Genomic DNA, 17,221 nt, shown 5'->3' with positions numbered 1-17,221 from the left:
CGTAGGCACTCGCTAAGAAAGGATTGTCAAATTTAGTAGGGGGATATCAGAGGGGTAACTTTGTATGAATTTACCCATACGAAAATCGAAATCAAAAACAGTTGAATGTATACCTGACAAATTATTTAAATATTTCAACTATACAAAATCTAATTAACATTTCTTTTATTTATTTAAATATTTACGAGCAAAAGCAGCTTTTTTCTATTTTAAATAGTCTTGACTTGCACAATCAGAGCACTTGCTAGTTTAAAAATAAAAATTTGATGTGATTCAATTTGATGTCTGATTGTTAATCTTTGATGTTAAAAATATTATTAGATGTTTTAGATGGCAAATATAAAATATTGGAATAATCATTAATTTAAAGTTACAATTTTAAATAGAAATTTAATAAATGAATAACATTTACATTCGAGTATTATTTAAAATTGATAAGCAGCTATAATTAATTATTATTCATGTGTATCTAGAGTTAGCAAAACTTTTAATCGATTCACTGTTCTTATTTTAAATATATTTGTAAACCATTAAGGTTAGTATAATTATCGTGGTGACATATTCCTTTTTTAAATAAATATGCAATAATACATAATTATATCAGGTTATTCTAATGGCATGTACAATAGTTTTTAGACCCAACATTGTAGTACCAACGTAGTTAAACTACTTTTACTATGTCACAATATAGATTAAAAATATTTTTTATGGTAAATATAGACAAAAAAGGAAGTGTTACCGTCAGTATTCGAATTTTAAATAATAATTATAATTTTGCACAAGTCGCTTAGAGCTGTCACGTATTAATTATGCACTTAAAGTATTTAGTAGCATTCCTTGAACTATTATTGCATTATTGATGTGTATTTATCGGAACGAACATATAATGTACTGTTATAAATGTGTAAGTAATATTAATCAATACAACTTATGTATGATATTTTAAACAGAAGTATAAAAACGGATAAAGGCTTGAGATTCTTCTGAAAATGATGCATTTGTTTTTTAATTAACAATTGAATTAATATCTTACGAGGTTCGAAATAAGAACATAATTTGCATATATCATGTTTAAGTTGTCATGATTAATATTCGTTAGTTATTTTAATCACTATAATAAGATATTTATGTAGTATTTTAATGTATTGATATGAAAAAGAAAAATCTTGTCAAATGGATCTTAGTATTGTATTACGCATACGCTAAACTGTCGTTAATGTGAAATGTTATTTCACTTGACTTATTATAGTTAATAATAATCTTAAAATGATACGATACCGTATGTATTGTAGAATTTCAATAAAATGTTATGAGTGGTGTTTGACTTTTATTTAATCTAGGTAGTTGCCGGTTGCGACTTCGTTCGCGTTTTAGGGGTCGATCGTCATTGTTAGACATGGAAAGTAGCGTATGTCGTTCCTTTGAGTTCGAACTTTGCTACTTACCAAATTTGATCAAATTCGTTCCAGTGGTTTGGCCGTGAAAGACCAACAGACAGACGCAGTTACTTTAGCATTTATGATGTTAGTAAAAATTACCAGATTCATTTGATTTTCGGCGAATATACATACATATGTATTTTGGTGTTCTTCAAAATACGCAATATGATGCGTGACGTGATGATTGTAATGAAAGTATATTACTTTTATGTTCTATTAAATAAAAGATTTGAAGGAATGTATATATTTTTTAATAAGTAAATATATCCTGTTCCTATGACGTATAACTTTTTTTGCTTTTCCCTTAAATTAAATATTGTGCGCCAATAGATGGCGCTCATTTTTAAAATCGATACCAACGTTGCTTAGCGTAGAGCCAGTGTATTGTAGTTTGAACGAATTTCGCCTGGTGACGCTTTCAAGGTCCAATAATAATAATAATAAATAATATATATATATTTCTATCGTCGTATTTTTTAGAAAAGATGAATAATATCTCATCACTGACTAATTTTTTCACCGAAGTTTCTTAAAGATAAATAAGACCTGATTTTTTAAATTTGTAGTTTGAATAATCATTATTGATAATAACCTAAATCATATTCCGGATTGAAGGTTGAGTGGAAATGCAGGCCAAGGGGGACATAACATATTAGTTCCCAAGGTTGGAAGCGCATCGACACGAAAGTATACTTAATATACTTAATGGGCAGTGATACAGTCCACTTATTAAAAGGAGACATTTATTATTATTTACAATCTCACTACTTTAATTATAAAAAAATGTTATATTGCTTAGCCTGTGATAGTTAATTTTTTTAGCCTGTGATAGGAAAATGCTTATTTTAAACTAATGGAATAGTATTAAACGAAATAAACATTGCTATGTGCATTACTTCTACTTCCAAAAAAATTACATTCGATCACTCCGTTGTGTATTATCTGACATACCTAACATTGGCAGAACGTTTTGTAGCGCATGTACATAACGAAGTTAAAAAAAATAATTAATCGTTTCGTCATTTGAGACTGAAATTCAAGTAAAAGAAGAGGATTTTTGATTCTAAATAGAATTGGTATAACGCTTATTTTAATGTAACACAGTATTATTCAATATTCGATAGAAACAAAATAAATTCGAACTTTTTTAGATAAAAAGACAATTACATTACACTTAAGAGTTACTTGATGAAACAAAAACATTTCGTTCATCCCTAACGTCGTTAACTTTTATAAATAAGTGAATGGTAAACGATTATTGAATTTTAGAAGATCTAACCGCTCCTAATTACTTAATTGCGAAAAGGACCCATCTTCAGGCCTTGTTACTAAATTTGTCGTAAAGCACTTAAAACAGAGAACGCTTTACACAATTATGATAAATAATTAAAATGAATATTTGATAGTAATGTTATAATAATATTTGAATTACAAGATAAAGGAGATACATTTTTTAAACACCTGCTTCAAGAGCCCGAAAAAAAGATATTTAATGTTTAATAAGTTATCATTTATAAATTATTTTTTAACGATGGTTATGTATTAATGTATAAAAGAGTAAATTGAAACTAAATAATTACTTAACAATACACCTTTAGTAATTCACTTACTGTGGCATTGATTGAAATTGTGTTGATTTCAAATTAGGAAACAAATAACGTTATCTAGTATGTGCAGTGGCCCTTACAACATTAGGCAGCTTTAATGTAGGTACTTCCACCAAAAAGAATAATATAGAAAAAGGTTCGACACATTCTCGGCATCATTGTTTTACGGAGCCTTAAAAGGATTTTGTTATTTGGAGCTCTTTTCATTTGAAAAACGAAATAAATTGATTAATTCATTTGTACTCGTATTTAATACAATTTAAAGTAAATTGACTAGGAAATATTTTTTGAAGTTCGGTATTTATGCTGCTTTTAGCTTAGATGTTTCAAAATAACCACAAAATAAACCTATTAGTTATCGAGAGAAAATTCGTTTTGGAATCGAACCTAATAATATAATAATCTATACAGATATTATAAATGCGGAAGTTGCTCTGCCTGGCAGTTTGTTGTGCTTCCACGGGCAACACACTGAATCAAATTTGGAATGAAGCAAGGATAACCTACTTTTAATACTTAACAGCTGATGACAACTAGTAACTAATATACTAGAATAAGCATTTGTAAGCGAGTAACTCTAGTCTCCAATACGATGTTACGTCATAGGATGTCCTGATTAATTATATCACATTATTTACATATAATGATTATAATCGAAAATATTTATATATTAAAGATATTCTTTTTTTGAAAAATGTTGTGCTGTCACTAAAAATAATAACATAATTGCAAGGCAATATAAAATATAGATATTGGAGCATTATTATAAACCGTGATTTTATTTTGTCATCTTAAACTAGTGAAATTACACATTATAAATGTCCTCATTTAGATTTATTTATATCGTAGAAATTTAATATTGTTTCTCAGCTCATTTGAATTGTCATTTTAAAAGGTTAAATTAAATTTCAATATAGATTCGGAGTGCAGTATAGTGAGAAATGTCATTAAATAAAGTGATTACTCTTTTCCTACAATTAAATTACCTACCACAGTTCATAGAAAAATAACTTTATTTTTCTCGCCATTTCCAGTTAACGTTAATTATTTGATTCCATGGTAGTCGGAAATAAATTATGTATGATAAATTTTAGCTTTCGTGGGTAATACTTACCTACCTTGGGTAAGCAACCTATATGTACGTATTTAAATTAAGAAAATATATTTTTATTATGAACAAAGTAATTTCTATTACACTTGATGGTAGAGCTTTGTGCAAGGCCGCCTGGGTTGGTACCACCCACTTATAATTTATTTTAAAGATAAGCAGCAAAGTTTAATATGGTGTGGTGTGATCCAGTTTGAAGAGAAAGGGTGCCTACAGGTACAAGGGACATAACTTTTTAGTTCCTAAGGTTGGTGGAGCATTGGCAACACATCGAATGGTTATAATTTTTTGTGACACCACAATTCGCCGTCCGCCTAAATATCCATAAAAAGGATAGACATGTTTTATTAAATATATAAATTCAAGCATAGAATGATGGGCCTTTTCAATAATTACTCGCTGTCATGTGAACCGCAAGCGAACTCCTTTCTTTACACATCTGCGTCATATTTCGCCTTCCCCCACAGATTCTGGCCTTATAAGAAGTTTAAACTACATCCTCAATACAACGTCAACCATTACTATGGCGCCTGGCAACAAGAAGCACCTTAAATCGTACCAATGCGATTTAAGTGTACAATTTTGTGTTATGAAAACGTTCGTAAACCAAGTAAAGTAAAACAGTCGAAGCCGTCATTTGTTTTATCAATGTTCCTATTTTTCTATTCTCGATTCGTTTCGTATTAAGTTTTTCCAAATCATAAAACATTTATCTTTCGCAGTATTATCGCCGGCGGTAAAATGTTGCATCGCGCGAACCTGCCACGTCGCTATTGTCAAATAAAATAACCGATTATCGGGGCGAGGCTCGTGCGTGGAATAACAAAGAGCTAATGGCTAAAGCGATTTTCGGAAGAACGTCACGTTGTTGAACTTACGAACTCTCTTAAATTATGTTAATTCTTAAAACATGCTTTTAGATTTATTATTCGAGGTACATTCTTTAAAATTTTTGGGAATCAAATGTAATTTTTTTTATTAAATTAATCTATATAATTAAGATGACAATTGTGTCGTTCTGGTCGATTTCGGCCGAGACCTCTCTCGAAGGTCACATTACTATTATCAATAGACAATTTAATCTATACGCTTTTATATAGAAAAGTTAAAAAACTTTGCTAATGGATAATATAAAAGTAGCAAAATTTTACTTAACTAGATACTATTGGAATTAACGCAACGATCGCTTCCAGACTATTTCAAGTAAAAATATAAATTAACTAGAGACCCGTCCCGGTTTCGCAACGGTGCAAATTATTAATAAATAAAATTAATATCCTATAGCAGTCAGGAATAGTGTACCTTTCTAAAATTGATCTTTTTTTCCGGAGCTAGGAGGTAATTATACAAACAAATTTTACCTCTTATAATATTAGTCATACATTACCAATATAAATAATATTCCTATTGCGTTTTCTTATTCAGGTCTACGGTAAGTATTTATTTCCGAACCAATGATAAATAAACTATAAGAACTATTCAAGTCAAAATTAAGATTTCTAAAAACAAATCTTGACTTTCATTTAGGTACCCACTCATCATACATTCTGTTCCATCAGCAATGCTTAGTATTGCTGGGTTCCGGTTTCAAGGGTAAGTCATCCAGTGGAACTACAGGCAAAAGTGACATGACATCTTAGTTCTCAGTTAAATACTAATAATTCCTCAAAATATTAATTATTCCTATTATCTGTGATACTCATTTACGATTAGGTGTCACTTTTGCCAGACAGACGTGACGTACTTATGACAATATTTGTTTTACAAAATACTTATTCTTCTTTGCTTCTTTGAAATAGTAAAATCTTTGATACCAGGATACTGATTAATACGGGCAAGACGATGAAATTAAAACGAACGTTCTGTTGTAGTTCATCATCCGTCGGTCTGTTTTATAAACCATTTTAACACCATGAGTAGTGAATAAGTATTTTTAAAAGCATTCAAAATGCTTCAACAGCTCAGAGTCATAAAGTTTACCGATATAAAAGTTACAAGAACTGGAAATAATGATCTTGTGTATTAATTTCAGGCAATATTTAAACGTTAAAAGAGTGTATGAAAATATTAATAAGGCATTATTAAATATATAATAATAGATTCCTGCAAAATAATAATAAATAAGAATATTTATTGATACTATATACACGAGCTATTGAAGTGTAATGATTTATAACGAACAATTTATTACGGTATTTTTCAATTTAAGTATGTCCATAATTATATATATTTTTTATATAAATAATTAATTACCGACATTTATTATTAGGTTTTTTTCATTTGAATGCAAAAAAAAAATGTTTTGTTTTTAGTTTCAATGGCCTAGGAAATGAAATGCATATAATTAAAAAGCTACTGTGGCAAAGAAACAGAGCGTTTTATTTAAAAAAAAAAAAAGAAATCACTTAGTTTGAAATATAGACAGGCTATAACCCGATTGTAATACAAAATCCAATTGAATAGAGCCGCGTCCAAAGCTGGTATTGAAATAAATCGTTTCAATGCTATATTGTTTAAAATTATCCACCGTAAGGGTAACTTTTGAAATATTCGGCTATTTTGTCTGTAACGTACTCGTAGTATATACGAAAGGAATCCAATTAAGTTAATGGTGAGGTGGCCACGGGGCTCCCCCCGTCGCAAAATATACTATTACGACGGTTAAAAGCTTTCTGTACCAACCGATCCGTATAAAGATCAATTGAACCAAAATAAGAGTATGGCTTTTTCATGTTACACGAAATATCATAATAAGGGTCTATTATAGTATACAATTTTATATCCCTGAATACAATATGATCAGATTCAATACAATTACACTAAATAAACCAAAAGAGAAATGTGATGTTCGATTTTTTAAGTATCGATTCTTTCTAGTCTTTTCACAGACTTTTGCGTCGTGCGAGATATTTTTGATTTTTCTTAAAAGTAAAGATAACCTGTAATCACTGTCACGTGCTGTATTAGTGGGTGGATTAGGCTTCTTCTCTTCTTCTTGAAGAAAACATTTGGATCTTATTTTCCATGCTGATTTTTAGGTTCATATATGGCATACTTTGAAGCGACACCTGCAGGCTTCCTCGCCATATTTTCCGTCACCACCAAACTTGAGGTTATTAATAAATACATGAATATTTAGTGGTACTTACTAACCGTTAGGATAAGTTACATTGAAACAGTTTAATTTGTTGTTATGCATAAAATAATAGATTTATTAGAAGGAATCATTCGTATCTGATAGAATTGTCTCATTCATTCCATTTTTGACGCAGAGAAAATTCTTCTTAAGATAATACAGCGGAATACAGCTGGATTATGACAGTCTCAATAAAGAAAACCAGGCCCACCATGCCTATTCCCGACAATTATCAAAGATTACGCTCAGTTGAGATAGAAACGCTTTTTAATAATGATGTTAATGAGGTCTGTAAAAATGTTCTTCTGAGCACTGTTTTTCGAACGCTACCAAATGTATTATAATTGGGTAGCTACGTGAGTTGTAGTACTTTAAAAGTGCGCAGAAAGGTACTCCGATGAAGCCTATTAGCGTTTTCACTATTATGCTCAAAGAACAATAATAAATAAAAAAACTCGTGGCAAAAAAATATATTTCTCATGAAGACAACGACTCGTTATTTAAATACTTCATTTGTATAGAATACGTTCAAAACAAAAATACGAAACGTCCGAAACATATTTTCGCATCTGATTGAACTTCCGTTGTTAATATTTTACACTGATTAAAGTGAGAAAAAAAAAACATAAAATCTCAATACTTTTTGCTGAATTTCAAACTTGGCTGTGAAATTAATTCATTCAGCTATTTTGTAGCATTTCGCATATTTTTCATTCAAATTATTTATAGAAGATCCTGATTAATAACAGTCCATACATCTAGTTCCTTTTTGTTTAAGTCCTTTGTTTTAATTTAATTTATGATTTATTTTATTTTTGTGTATCAATATTAGGTACTCTCCCACGTTGTTTGTCCGGTCAATATATGTATATACCAATCGATGTAGCGTTCGATTGAATGTTGAAAGTTGATGTGCCGATGTTTTTCATGAAACTGGCTTTTATTCTATACATGTATCATAAATCAATGGATCTTATAGATTATACGAAATTACCTAGCTGACTTCACTTTAAAATATATCTCAAAATCTGAATAGAACCTTAATTTTCTAAGTAAAGTCGATCTCAATCATAAAATCGGCCTTATCGATTCTTCTAAGGGATCACCTTTTGGTTGAGATAAATAAATATGATAAGATATTTGAGATAACACAAACGAGTCTGAAACCGCTTTATAAATACAAAGACTTTGAAAATCATATCATATTCATCATAGGCAAATTATTAATAAAATAAGTAATTTAAATAGGCTCTAAACAAGCTCTTACATATATAAAATAATTCTATAAATTAAATTTAGGTGCCACCAGTTAAGTAGATTCTACCAAAAATAATAAGAAGATCTATATTGAAAAAACATGTCTATAATCATTTACCATTAAATACAAATCCAGTATGAAAATCAACGAATATAAAATTAATGCTTTTTTATAGTATAAATTTTTTTATATACCATTTAACATAAGACTTAAATTGATTTATAGACCAAGTTCAAAATATTTTGATATATTGTGTGTCGCTATTTTCTATAAAACCGTCTATGTAACGTAACTGTTAATATACTTACTTTGTCAACAACACCCCGATGGAAGTCCCGAGTTTCAAGATTATAAATAGACCAGAAATTCAGGTTTTGCCATTTTCCCCTAGAAAACATTTTATCGGAGATATTATCAAACATATTAATGCATTAATAGTTGCATTTCATTACATTTGATAACGACAGCAAAACAAGAGCGTTAGAAAATATTTTGATATCTCTAATAACTATGATGGTTTAGGTTTTATTCAAGGTTACAAACGATATAATATATAGTTGAGTTGAGTTGTAATAAGAGAGTGAAAAAAGAAGGGCGTCTCATTTTCCAGAGTCATTAGTTTCTATACTAAAGTTTAGTAGAACTCGATCGGGCTTAATTGAGTTGATAATATCACAAGAACATAGGAACGTTTGAAGTTCAAAAAAACCTTGCCTCATTTTAAATATTATTATAAAACCTTTGATTTTAACAGTTTGAAACAGTTGGCCATATACACGCACACTAATAAGTAGTTTGACGTTTGGCGAATGCGTAGCTGTCAAGCGTAGCTGTCACGCACACCAATATAATAAAATTCGATAGTTTGTTTTAGTCTTTTTTTTAATCTATATAAATAAATAATCTAATTATAAAACATAGTAACTTGTTCTAACTGTATATTGTCAAAATTGCATATAGTTGAATTATTACAACAGTTGATAAAATTAATATTGGTTATGGTATGAATTAATAATGACCGATTACTATATTCTTGAAAAGTTTAGTTTTCCATAAGGATAGTAGAGTTGTCTACGAAGGTTACGAATAACGTATGAGTAGTAGAATCAATTTTCGAATATAGTCAACAAGCTTTAATTAGTATGTCGAAACCATTAGCAACGTCAATTCCAAACTGTTATGCAAGGGTTTATCAAATTCGCTGATTTCGGCTAATGGTTCGTTTAATTTAAACAACACAAGACTAATGCGTTTTCATAAAGCAAATTGGAATGCAGCTAGCTATTTAGTGTTTGTATGTTTTTTAAGTCGAAATGTCGCGATCGTTCATTCTGTATGAATATATTGACAAAGTGGTCTGATGACGACTTAGTGAAGGAAGAAATTTGAATTTAAATTGTCATAATAGTCATATTAATCTTCAATGAAGATGATGTTAATCCAGTTAAGTAGCACTGAATTTTCTGCTGGGTCTGAAATGAGAGTATTAGTCTCGGAGAGAAAGAGACGGAGAGAAAGAGACTTTCTCCTGACGTGTGATGCCGTTTGCCGTCACGGCATACAAGGCGGTCTTAATAAATATACCTACACAAAATCCTTTGCAGCAATATACTTAAGTTAGTAGCATATATAAAGCTGTATTTTTTATACATTAACAATTAATACCTGTGTAAAATATAAAATAAATAAAATATACTTAAAACCACGATTCAGAGCAACCTCCACTTTGCAATTGGTCCGGAACTGATCGGTATGTACTTACTTTATTCGCTACTAGTAACATACAATAAAATAGTAAATGAAATGGTAAAATACACGTACATTAACTTTGTGAAATGTAAGTTCAAAATAAATTTCAATATCAATCGATTTTAGGTTACATAAAGTATATAGATTAATGGTGGTGGTGATTTGAGTGAGTCGTTTTTGTCATCAGTGTAATTTCAGACGGAAGTTTTTTCATATAATTGGCGGTGTAAGAAGTGGAAGTAGAAACCAGATCACCTTCTGTTTCTGCGTTTAATAGAATAAAGAAAAAAAAAAGCATTTAAGTAGTCCTCAAAAGCGCTTACTTAATTAAATTTCCAGATTTTCCATCGTTTGGTTATGGGATTATTCTTGGTGAAAATGTGCATTGCCGCTAGTGTATCGATCAACTCGCAACAAGCTTATCACCTTATTTCAAGGAGATTTCTTTTCTTATACCGTTCCAAGCATAGTTTAAAAGATGATGTCTCTAGATCCTGTAATTACACTGGCTTATGCTCTCTTCGAACTGAATCAAAGCAGGTAAAATTATTTATGTTTTAAGGTAGAATAATCTGTTACCTATACAGACCGGCCTAAAGATCGGTTAAATGTTTTATATCGTTAATATTTTCGTTCAATATCTCTGTTGGATCGTTCCGATACTTTTTATAGTAATAATAATTAATTTAGGTCGCCCAGGAGTAAAATTTAGTTAAATTTATAAGATTTGGCACGCACACATAAGTATGATTAATTAAAATTAATAATAGGAGATAAAAATACATTTTTTGTAATTAAAGTCCTGGAAATTATTTATAACCTAATGACCTAATTTTTTTATAACACTATTCTTAATATAAAATTCAATGACTAAGCCGTACACTTGAGGAGATTCATAGGCGAGAAAGGATTAAAACAGGCCTTAGTACTAAAATAAAAATAAAGAAAATGTGATCACTCACGCTTAAAACAAATGCTTAAATGTTATTATTAAATCTCTCGGCAAAAGTGTATGCAAAACAACTCAATAGTTTCAGTGGAGCTAGTGTAAAAGTCAGTGGAAAGATTAGACCGACTCAGAACAAGCGAATAAGAGAATATAAATAAAAAATGGCGAGGAAATGTTTTTTTATTTCAATTTCTAATTTGCACAAAATTAAACTACATCGTCTGGTTTGCTTATTCACACTGCATCTTTGAATGTCTCTCAGAACTCTACAGAGATATTGAATTTCAGCTGTTATCGTCTAATAGATACGGAGAAAACAGGCTGTGGAAGACGTATACTTAAACGCAGGACTGATCCTACAAGGGTTTCGTTTTTCACTGAATATAAGAGAGAGCTGAGATAGCCCAATGGATGGACACTAATTTTTAGCGATGATTGCGCGTTCAAGTCAGGGCAAGCGTCACTTAATAAAATGTGCTTAATTAGTGTTTATTATTTATCTCGTGCTTGGAACTGAAGGAAACATCGTAAGAAAAACCTGCATGTGTCGGATGTGAATCTGCCACTAACCAGTATTGGAACTACGTGGTGGAATTGGCTCCGAACCTTTTTCTCAGACGGAGAGGAGGCTGTTAGGCTTTCTTCAGAGTTTGTTGGTTTCAAATAGTATAGTATTAGTAGTAGAATTGGTAGAAAAGGAGGATCTAAATAATTATGTTTTATTTATAATAATCAATTTAAAAAATAATAATTAAATGTATAGTTTATGATTTGGAGCAGTAGTTTGAAGACGCATTATAAAAGCCGTGGCGCAGCTGGAAGACGTGTAACTCTGGCGGAAAGATTGCTAGCCGCGGTAATATTTGTATTATGAGCATATTGATTATTTGTCCTATTTTCCAGTTCAGTATCTCGAACATGTAAAACGCAAAATTTCATGATGATCAGTAGTAGATAGTTCAGACCTGTAAGCGTAACAATCAAATAAATAAATAAATAAACTCACTTTTGCATTACGAATTTTTATTCACTGACCCTCGGATGAAAACATAACTTGCAATAATAAGTGTTTGTCACTCGTCATTGTTGACATTGTACCTACACATAATATCAGAATTGTCAAAGTATGGACAAGCGCACATAAAATAATCGAACTATACAAAATATTTATCTTAATTTGCTTGTTTGCATAACTGTTTTCAATAAGCCTCAGGGTCACCTAGCGCCAAAATATAGTAACGAATCAGTCTCGCAACTCCTGATTTCAGTTAAATAGAAATAGTATATGTATTATAAATCTGTACTCATGCATTTTATGTTAAATCCCGTGAGTGCAAATGTTATTTTACCGAAAAGCATATAGGCCTATGGATATTTGTATGCAGCCCTTTAAGCGCTTAAGGCTTATTACGTCGGGCTTAATAAACTCCTATACCCCATTCTATTTGAAAAGGTCTATATTGTAAAAATCCTTTTATGTTTCCTATTTAATTCGCTGATACAAAATTAAATAATCCTAAAAATATAACCATTAAATTTTGTTACTTGAACGATTAAACAACATGAATATCAATAGTAAAACGTAGTAAGGACTCGTTTTATAAAAAGCGTATTTTGGTTTTTTAAAGGCCGACAACGCACCTGTAACCCCCCTGGTGTTGCAGATGTCCATGGGCGGTGGTAATCACTTTCCATCAGGTGAGCCTCCTGCTCATTTGCCCCCCATAACATAAAAAAAAAAAAAATTTGGCTGGTAAAATTAAAGCTAGTGGTTCCTCCTTCGCTCGGGTAAACTAATTATTTCATCCTCAGCTATTTTTTAAACGATGGTGTATATACGTAAATATGATTTAGTTGGTGGTGCTTTATGAAAGAAAGCCCGCCTGGGTAGATACCACCCTCTCATCACAAATTCCGCCAGATGGCGACCCACGTTAGAGATGACCTGATTCTTCAAAAACTGTCCAAATACCATTCAGACTAATGAAGAATAATAGCACTAAGAATACTACTCAAATAACGAGTCAATAAAAAGTCGTAGTCGTACAGACAATTGTTAATAAATAGCAAGCCAAAAATTTAGTAGTTGTATTGTAGTCTGGCAATAAAAATATGCAGGAATATTGTAAATAAAATTATAAATAAGATGTGCTGTTCCATCTGTAGAAAAAGTATTACTACATTAATAAGAGTTAATGTTGGATTTTTAATAACAATTTTATTACCAACCAAATGTTTATTCATTATATTTATTCCACACCATTCGTTTTTATTTTATCAGTTCTAAGAAGGTTGAACTTATTTTCAAAATGAACAGCCAGCTCTGTATCCACGTCATCCAAGTCTCCACGTATAACACCTTTAAATTGTCCTCAATAATTAAAAAAAGGAATATATTTTATTCATCTCTAGTATGAACAAAGGTTAATTCGTATCTGGAACATATTTGGTGATAGGACTGATGACTCTAATCTAAATGTTTGACTGGTCGCCAATCACTAAATACCAGTTAACCATGTAGCTATTAAATGTTAACGTTTTAGATTTCATTTTAAGATGTTACAGGTTTTTTCTCATTATAAGTTCTCCAAAGACATTTCCGTCGGAGCCTTGGGTTTTATTATCGGCCTATATTAGTTTGCGTGACGCTCGTCCTTACAAGACGCCTTAGTGTGCGCGAGTTTCACTACATAGTATAAACTATATAATATAGTCGCTTACCGCTGCCAGTCTGTCCTTGTGTATACTTAGATCTTTAAAACTAAACTATGCATCGGATTTTGAAACGTTTTTTTTAAAGATAGAGTAATTTAAGAGAAAGTTTATATGTATGTATAATTTTAGAGATTTCTAAAGTGATGTTGTAAATAAACACAATTTCTGCGCTTACATTGCAAACGCTGGCTAAGACCTATGAGATGGATCAAAATAATGTACAACAGTATTGTACACCTAAAAAAGGTCTACAAAAAGTTTACGATGATATATGTCTATCTCTTAGGGATGACCTACAATAACCATTTTTTATTCTTTACTTTTTACGAGAAATAATGGCTTTTTTACGAAGCGATTTTAAGCAATACAGCTTTAATCCTTATCCAATTAAGTACTTTAAATGCATTTAATATAGATCAATATGTAATTTAAATGAATTTTTTCGAAGTTATTACAGATTTAAAATGCAGAGACATAGCGGTTTGTATTGTCTAATGACAAAAAAGCCGTGAACGTTGTATATAAAGACATTCTGAAGTACATTTAGTATCAGTATTGTACACGTGCAAAGCCGGAGCGGGTCGCTAGTTAGATTATGAATGTTATTGCACGCCGTATTTAACGTGAGCGCGCCTACGGTACTAAACAGATATATGAATACTATTTAATATTAAAAATAAGTAAAATAAAAACTAAATGTTATCTGCGGGCAACCTTTGCGCCCTTAATTTGAATAATCTAATAAAAATGTACAAATTAAGCAAATAGGGACACATTTTAATAATATTTTCTCATTCAGTTCTCATCTCGTCTGTTTATTTTAATAACGACAGTGTAGCTCGGATGTACTGTTTCAATTTGACATCTCTTTTTTTATTCTTTCACGATTTCATATTTATGTTAAACCAACGTTCTCCTTTGGTTTTTTTATGATATAGGTAGACCGACGAGATAAATGGGCCACATGAAGGTAAGTGGTCACCACCGCCTATAGACAATGGCCCTGTAGGAAATATAAACCTTTCCTTGCCTTAATGCCAATGCGTCATCAACCTTGGCCACTGAGATGTTATGTCTCCTGCAGTTACACTGGCTCACTCACCCAAAATTAGAACACAATAATAATACTGAGTAACAATTTTTCTCGATCTTATTATAAATTCGTATTAAGTTTTTTAATAAACATTAAATTTAATACAAGCAACAAACGAGAAGGATCTGCAGTTTCTGAGATGAATATATAAGTAATTCCCAAGTCTGTGAAGCTGTTAATTTAAAGATAGGTATATTAGTTCATACATACTTATAATTGGTATTTGTAAAATTCAAAATCAGTGCTTAGACTTATTTTAACGTTGGCAACATTAAGTAATAATATAATAAATATTATTTCACCTGGCAATATTTCCTGTATTAAAAGGAATGTAAGTCGTGTATTGCAAAATGTTCCAATAAAAATGGATTCTGAACAATAGAATGGGGCGACTCAAGCACGTCTCTGGCGATAAGATCACTCAAGCAAAATAATACTCTGTTCGAAGGGCATATTGTGAACACACCTCAGCGAGCGGAAATGAACTTCTAAATTTGTCTCATATAGACTTCTTTTTAAATTGTCAATTAAAAAGTAAACTGTATCTTTCTCTGTACAAAGTACATATTTAATTATTAGCCTAGGAGGGACGTTGTGTTGAAGTTGCTCATTGGAATTTGAGATCTTTTCCTATGATACATTGTAACTTCCTAGTTTGAGTAATGTTTCGGGCTCGAGTATATTTTGGTCATTGGTTAGACCCATAATGTTGGGTTTGCTGTCAATAAATACAAGATGGCGATCTCTCGACCCTGGGAAAACTGTTAAAGACATTGTACTGGATCTCATCTTTCTCTGTTTTTGTGCCTTATGATATTAATTGTACTAAACTCGTCTTTGGGGTTGGCTGTCAAGGCTATCTGTTTGTAGGATATTGTAATACCTATGTAATGACACAGTAAATTATATGTGGTCAAACTTCACATAGTCTTCACCTCCTTCACAAGATGTTTTCAAAAAGTGAACCTTTAATAAACAGTTTTATTCTTCACTTCACTTTCATATTAATAGCTAATGTTTCGTTGTTCGTAAGGTGCATGAGCCAGTGTGGTTAAAGGAACAAGATATAACATTTTATTTCAGAAGATTGGTGGCGGGTTGACTTTATTACGGATAGTTAATACTTTTAACAGCGCCAATGTCTATTTTCCTACAGAAAACATAAAAAAATAAATCATAAATATCGAACCGAATATACGTATGACGGTATTTCTCGGTAGAATCTACATTCCGAACTGGTGGTAGCTTTACTTGAAATAGTTTGTTAAATGATGATACAAAAGTGCTTATAAAAGCCTATTTAATTAGAGTACCTATATTTTGATTTGACATTTAGTATATATGAATGTTAACTATGAATGTATTTATTGTATTCTATTTTAGGGAAACAAACAATGAAATTATACTTATGGCTTAATTATATACAGTATTACATACATCAGCTAAGTATCCACTGATATTAATTACCTAAACAGTTATTAAAATTAAACAAAGATTAACATACATAGAATCAAATAGGTAACATTATACAATCAATGATATCAATAAACGTATACTAACGGAAAGATTATACATTTATGAATAAAATGAAATACATGAAAAAAAGAAACAAAAATTAAAACAAAATAAAGGGTATTAATGGCTACGTTGACAAATTAATTACAGGCTAAATATTTATACATGCCGTTACATAATTATGTATCAGTTTATCTTATTTACTTTATTTTAATTAAATTATTATAATCGTACTTTATATAAGATCCTTTAAATTAATTCCATATCATGTGTGTTATATATTTTATTAATTATATTTATGTAATCTAATAACTATCCCATCATAAAAGGTAATTAAAATGTTAACTATTTTAAAGTTAGACTAATAAATTGTTTAAGCTGTTCCGTCTTTGAGGGCTTTGTTAAATAGTTAGCCGTCGAATTGATGAGGAAATCACAACAAAGGTAGTAATTTTGAAGTTTAAACTTTAGTTAATCGAAGTGTTTTGTTCTATTGTGTTCATTAAAGTTGTATCGTATATATTTAAAGGATTTACATCAAATTATTTAATTATACATATATTATTTTATTTTTTAGTTTCCAAATGTATATTCAAATGTTCCTGGGTTAATGTAGCTGCTGATATTGGAGGAGCGTGAGGGCAAGATTACT

This window comes from Vanessa atalanta, chromosome Z (assembly GCF_905147765.1).
Source record: "Vanessa atalanta chromosome Z, ilVanAtal1.2, whole genome shotgun sequence".
In the NCBI taxonomy this organism is placed as follows: domain Eukaryota; kingdom Metazoa; phylum Arthropoda; class Insecta; order Lepidoptera; family Nymphalidae; genus Vanessa; species Vanessa atalanta.
This window is presented reverse-complemented; position numbering follows the sequence as displayed.